Below are 7,457 nucleotides of genomic sequence, written 5' to 3'. Positions count from 1 at the left end.
ACACTAGATCGCGTGTTGAGTTTGCCTGTGCACTCTGTTCTTGCCACAAGAACTCTCACTTGTTAACTGATGCAGTGGATGCATGGTAACCAGGGAGGGTTTCAGTAGCTTGACGACTGGGAAGCCATGTGGTTACAGTTGCAGGCACTTGTTGCATGGCCAGTGTAGAGGTAAGGTCAAGGCCTCCATAACCAATGCCTGTGCTAAGTGAGGCAACCAAATTCCAGAGGAAACTTCAGGAACTTACACCTGGGAGGACAGACAACTTATGCATATGAGTACCGTAATAACAGGCAGAACAATGAAATATCATTCAAATGATGGAGGCTTTCAGATCCCAGAAGAGATCCATGCAAACCCATAACCGAGGAACTAACTGTGGGGAGGGGGTTGGGAGAGAATGTGGGGAAGAGGACAAGAGGAGATGGAAGTCATGGTAAACCCACCGGAGGGTGGGCAGCAAGTGGGTGATGGCCCAAAGCCACGAAAAGAACAAAATAGGAGGGATGAGCATGGGAAAAGTGGATAGTGATGGAATAGAAAACCAAGAGTGGGGATCACCGAATTGGACACTAGATCGCGTGTTTGTCAACTGAATACTATCAATGGGGCTATGCAAAAAGCACCGGTGGCTAAACAGATCCACAATGGTGAACCGGTCCAAGAGGAGCAGTGTGGAAGGGGCAGCTGATCCATAAACTTTATGACCATAGTCCAGACGAGACAGAACTAATGCCAGATACAGGCAGAGGTTCGAATGATCCACACTCCAAGACTTGTGGGCATGGAAGCGAAGTACATTGAGTTTATGTAAACAGCCAACCTTAAGATGGCAGATAATAGTAAGCTAGTTGTCACAAAGAAGACCCAAGAAACAGAATTGAGGGACCACAGTCAGGCATCTGGCATCAAGGTAGAGCTCCAAATCAGGATGGACAACAGTATGGCGACAGAAGTGCATCACCATCGGCTTAAGGGGAGAGAATGGGAAACTGTGTGAGTCCGCGTGGGAGTGCACCGGATAGCACCCTGGGGCTATTGTTCTGTGGAGGCTACAGAGTGGCAGCTAGCCCAAATACAGAAATCATCCCCACACAGAGCATGGATGATCAATGGTCCATCAGAGGCCCCAAGTCCATTAACATCAATTAGAAAAAGGAGGACACTTAATGCAGAGCCATGTGGAATGCCATTCTCCTGTGCCCACAGAGAGCTGGGAACAGTGTCAACATGGACTGATTGACCAGCAGGATAGGAACTGGCGAAAAAATCAGAGAGGAATCCTAAAGACCCCACTCATGGGGAATAAGGAGGATGTGCTGGCACCAAGCTGTGTTATAGGCCTTATGAAGCTCACAGAAAACTGACAAGATATCCCTGAGAAAAGACCTACCGAAGTGTGGTTTCCAATCAAAGCGGACGATTAATCAGAGTAGTCCCCCGCAGCATTCAATCGTCCGTTAGCACTCTAAGAGACAGCCCTAAGAGAATTTTTGGAGCTTGATACACTTCATACTCAAAGCATCCATCCTGATACCATCCACTCTGGTCAGGGGTTGTTCCCACACATGCCACCAAGCCGCATCAAGGGTCATCTGGCACAGCAGCCATTGCCAGGAGTTCTGATGCTGTGGAATAACAAGCAGCAAATCAAAGGCATACATGGGAAGGCAACAACTCAGGTATCAGAAGTGTGATCCCTGTGTTGTCAGGAGGCTCAGCCAGATGGGTACATAACAGCCCCACCATATGGACTGACTACACATGCTGGTGACCTAGAGGGGAGGAATATGACAGAAGGAAGGGGGAGAGAAATCCATGCCATAGACACTAGGGAGCGAGTTCTTCCACAAATAGCTCTCACTACAGAGAGAAAATTTAGAAGTGAACGTCAAATCCCAAAGGGGGGACCGAAAATGCCAAAAACGACACAGAGAAAGCATGGGGAACAAAATTCCAAGTAACTTAGGAAACCTGGTGGGTAGCCTGGTAAGAACACCTAGAGAGGGGGGTAGAGGAGGAGGAGGAGTGATGGAGAGGCATGGGGAAGGAAATGCAGCCCAGGGAAGGAAGAATGAATACAGTTTGCCATCGTAGGATGATGGTTAAAAATACGGAGAGCACGTCACCATGTGCTAACTGCATCACAGCATGTCTCAGTCCACCAAGGGACTGGGACACAATGTGATAAAGATGGCGTGGGAGGAATGGAATGTTCTGCAGCAGGAAGGATAACGTTGGTGAGAAGGTTCTGGGAGAAACCCAAAGAGGATGGTGCACTTTGAAGTCACCGAGTGGCAAAAATGGGTGAGGTAGCTGCCCAATAAACTGAAGGAGGTACATAAATCGTACAGAGGGAAAAAGTCAGGTGGGGAATGGAAAGGAGAACTGCAACAGCTTGAAGACAGGCAGTCAGGGAGATGGGTTGACTATGAATATCATCCAGTATGACTAGCATGGAATGCCAACCTCACGTGGATGGTTAAAACGAATCAGTAAGTAATGTGAAAGCTCAAAGCGGTCATGAGGGTGCAATTTAATTTTAAGACGGCAGAGTAAAAGGGGATGCTGCCATACTAAAAGCAGCCATAAAGGCTGCGAACGTTCCATTGGAGGACAGTCATGAGGAGGAAGAGATGCAGAGGTGTCAACTTGGCAGCCGCTGAGTGACAGTCTGTGTAGAGTCGCTACTCCAGGGCACAGAAGCAGGAGGATCCTGCTGCCTGGGGTCCACAGAAGCATCAGTTTGCTTCTTCAGTTGGTCTGGAGTGCAATGCTGAAAAATGGTTGGTGATGCGCACTGACGAGACAAAGGCCAGATAGGCTAAGGTACCACATGTTGACACTGTCTAACAGGATCTTCAAGTTGGCGAAGGGGAAGACCATTTGCCTTTGGTAGACTTCTTTGAGCCTTTATGGTTATAGGAAGATTCAGATGATTGACTGGAGGGATGGAGGAAGTCTTCATGGGAGTACTCCTCCGGTCCTTTCCTGCCTACTGGTTGTGTAGCTGGTGGCTTTGCCTACTGAGGCAAGAGTTTGACAGTTTGTTGCAGGGGGATGGTGATGCTACCTTGACACTGGGTGATTTCACACTTCCGAGCTGAATTTGAGGTCGCATGTCTGCGTGGCCATGTCCTTCATGGAGCGAGGGGGTAACAAGAACAGAGCTGTATGTGCCAGACGGGAGAACACAGGGTTTGCAATTAGCCAGTAACTCGCAAGCTACTGGGTAAGGCACTTTTTCCTTTGCCCAAATCTCTTTGACAGCCCGCTCATGAAGATACATGGGAGAATCCCAAGAGGAGGCGACATGGCCGACATTGCAGTTGATACAGCAGGGAGGAGGCAGCGGACAATCGCCCTCATGTGCATCCCCACCACAGGTTACACACTTGGCTGGGTGTCAACAAGAAGTTCTAGTGTGGTTGAAACAATGACACTGGTAGAAGCGCATCAGGTTCAGAAAGTATGGCCAGACTGTGATACTTTCATAGCCTGCTTTTATCTTGGATGGAAGCACCAGCTTATTAAAGGTGAGAAAGAGTGCGGGTGGGTACTAAGGAGGAATCTACCTCATTACATGATGGACGGCAACAACACCCTGATCAGAGAGGTAAGATTGGATTTCAGCATTTCCGATCGAGGAGGGCAGGGTGATAGTGGGAAGAGCTCAAAATCTCCACAAAATGGTGGCCAAAGATGTTGGAGATACCACTAGGGTCCACAATAACATCCGTCTGCTACTGTGAGGCTGGAAATGAACACACGCGAGACAGATCCAGAGAGCCATCGAAAGTTGGCTCACATGACAGAGGAAGGGATGGAACTGTTAAAATAACTAGTAAATGAACTCCAGCTACATTTGGTGCTGTCCCGAAGAACACAATAGCACTATGCACGTAACTGTTTATAACGAACACATTTTGCCATTGTAGGTGTAATGGTTGAAAACATGGAGAGCAAGTCTACCAGGGAACTGGGACACAGTTCGGTAAACAGGAAGTGCTAGGAATAGAACATTATGCAGTGGAAAGGATAACATCTGTAAAATATTCTACCTGGTCATCAGAACTGGAGAAATGTGGTTCATTGACGATCACCAGGGAGCAATACAGCCTCCAGGCAGCCTTAGAAAGCTACCATTTTTGTGTACACATAGGAGGGGTAGAAGTCAGCAAAAGGATAGCACATGGGAAATGGTCGGTCGAGTGTCAGAACAAACCAGTCGAGATGGACAACCTGGGCAGTGCAGAAGGAGAGGTCCACATGGGAATAGATGCATGTGGAGTCTGAATGGAACATGGGTTCTCCAGTTTCAAGGTAGATGAGGTTAAATTGTGTAGGTCAGCCAAGAGGGCACTTCTGATAGGTTCTGGGGGGGCCCCCATATGGGATGGTGCGCATTAAAGTCACCAAGCAGCAGAAACGGGTGAAGGAGTTGACCAATAAGCTGGAGGAAGTTTGCCCTGGTGACACCGAATGGCAGAGGGATATAAATGATACAAAGGGTAAAGATCAAGTAAGGAGGAACAAGGTCAAGTGAGGAAGGGAAAAGGTGAACTGCAACAGCTTGAAGCTGGACAACCAGGGGGATGGGTTGACTACAAACGTAATCCTGAATCAGCAGGATGACTCCCTCATGAGATGGAATGCAGACCTCAGGGGAAAGGTCAAAGTGATGGGGAAGAAATGCAAAGGCTCAAAGCAGTCATGAGGACAATTTTGTTTCCTGAAGGCAGAGTACAAGTCAATGCTGTGACTAAGAGCAGCCATTAGCCCTCTTTGTTGGAACAAAGGCCGCAAACATTCCGTTAGAAGAGTGTCGTGACAAGGAAAGGAGATGATGGAAAAAATGAAGGGTTGCACCTCGGTAGCTGCTGAGTGCCACCCTTCAAAAAGTCACTGCTACAGGGCACAGAGGCTGGAGGATCCTCCTCCACAAGATTTACAGAGGTGTCTGCATTCTCCTTATGTCAGTCTGTGGAGACCAGGGCAGTAAAATGGTTGGTAGTGTGCACCAGTGACATGGACATCAGCCGAGTAAAGGTATTTTACAGTGACACTATTGAAGAGGATCTTCAAGTCAGTGAAGGAGAAGACTGTTTGCCTTTGTTTGATGTCTTTGAGCCTTTCCTGTTGGCAGAGGGAGATTCAGATGTTGGCTGGCTGGAGAGACATAGGAAGTATTCAAAAGAATAGTCCAGTCCTTTCCGGTCTGCTGGTTGCGAAGCTAATGACATCTCAAGAGGCGAAAGTTTGGTGGCTTGTTGCACAGCTGGAGGAGGGGACAGGGCAGCTACCACAACACTGTGCTGTTTTACAACTGCCAAATTTGAGGTCACATGTCGGCATGGCCATGTTCTTCACAGAGCGAGAAAAAGCGAGAAAAAGCGAGAAAAAGCGAGAAAAAGCAAGAACAGTACTGTAAGTCCAGATGGTAGAGTGCAGAGTTTCCAACTAGCCAACAATTTGCGAGCAACTGGGTAAGTCACTTTTTCTTTCATCTGAATCTCCTGAACAGCCACTCATTGAGATACATGGGGCAATCTCAGGAGGTTGCAGCATGGTCACCATTGCAGTTGATACAGTGGGGAGGAGGAGGCAAACAGTCGCTCTCTTAAGAATCCCTACCACAGGTGACATTTTTCCACATGTCGACAGGACACTTGAGTGTGGTTGTAACAATACCACTGGCAGCAGTGCATCAGATGAGGAATGTACTGCCTGAATGATAACTTCATAGCTTGCTTTGATCTTTGGCGGAAGCACCACTCTCTCACTATCAACAGTTAGTAGTAGTAGTAGTAGTAGTAGTAGTAGTGGTGCGTGTGCGTGTGCGTGTGCGTGTGCGTGTGCGCGCACTCACTTCCTCAACACCCGATGGACTGCAATGACACACTTATCGGAGAGGTATTCTGCCTCGGTCCTACTATTGAGCAGCCTAGAGTAAATAACGCCACGGAAAGAATTCAGCATTTGATGGGCCTCAACATGAACAGGATAGCCATGGAGGAGTGAAACTGCAAGCAGTTGTGCTTGAGAATCAGGAGCCATCTCCAAAAGCAAAGTGCCATTGTGTTAGTGACAGCAGGATTTCACAGGGTCAGCAATTGTAGCAACACCTTTCCGAATAATAAATGGGTTTACCATAACAAAGGACAGGCCATCTTCAGTACATGACACCACGAGGAACTGTGGTGCAGCTTGAAGAGTCTTTGAATCATTAGCCTCATTCCATTTATGTTTCATGGATGTTGACTGTAAAGATGACTGGCTCACTGCAGGAAAATACCTCATGATTGTGTCTTGAAAGGATGATATAAGATGAGCATCAACAAAAGCAAAACAAGGGTAATGGAATATAGTAAAGTTAACTCGGGTGATGCTGAGGGAATTAGATTAGGAAATGAGACACAAAGTAGTAAAGGAGTTTTGCTATATGGGGAGCAAAATAACTGATAATGGTCGAAGTAGAGAGGATATAAAATGTAGACTGGCAAGGGCAAGAAAAGCGTTTCTGAAGAAGAGAAATTTGTTAACATCGAGTATAGATTTAAGTGTAAGGAAGTCATTTCTGAAAGTATTTGTATGGAGTGTAGCCATGCATGGAAGTGAAACATGGACGATAAATAGTTCGGACAAGAAGGGAATAGAAGCTTTCAAAATGTGGTGCTACAGAAGAATGCTGAAGATTAGATGGGTAGATCACATAACTAATGAGGAGGTATTGAATAGAATTGGGGAGAAAAGGAGTTTGTGGCACAACTTAACTAGAAGGGGTCGGTTGGTAGAACATGTTCTGAGGCATCAAGGGATCACCAATTTAGTATTGGAAGGCAGTGTGCAGAGTAAAAATCATAGAGGGAGACCAAGAGATGAATACACTAAGCAGATTCAGAAGGATGTAGGCTGCAGTACGTACTCCAGACCACCTGACAGAGGGACAGAGGGACAGGCAGTCGCCCATTCCTGGGCCTGGCCTGAACCTGGGGATATGTGTGAACCCTGCCTGCCAACTTGGGGCTGGGAATTATGCATTACACAGTCACCTTATATGCTCAGACGTGTGGGCTGGCCTTCAGGCGTCCACAGGGAGGAAGAAGAAAAAGAGGAACCTCAAACGCACAAGTGGAGGAAGGATAGGAGAAGGGGAACAAAGAAAGAAAAAAGGAATGAGAAACAGTGTATAGACTGTTCTGATATTGACTACTGAAAATGCAGAACAGATTTCCAAAAACATCCCAGACATGTTCCCAAGGGAGGGGGAAAAGAACAGACACACAGCACAGAAGCGAAAGGACACTGCAAAGGCTATGGCCCCGTGGTAGGCAAGCACAAACCCCACCAAAGAGCAGCGAGCACCCTGCAGCGGCAAGGACCAGTGGATCAGTACACAGAGCACCCTGTAAGGTAAGACTCTGGACAGCTGACTGTCTCTGGTGGCCCACAAGGCT

This window comes from Schistocerca gregaria, chromosome X (assembly GCF_023897955.1).
Source record: "Schistocerca gregaria isolate iqSchGreg1 chromosome X, iqSchGreg1.2, whole genome shotgun sequence".
NCBI lineage: Eukaryota > Metazoa > Arthropoda > Insecta > Orthoptera > Acrididae > Schistocerca > Schistocerca gregaria.
This window is presented reverse-complemented; position numbering follows the sequence as displayed.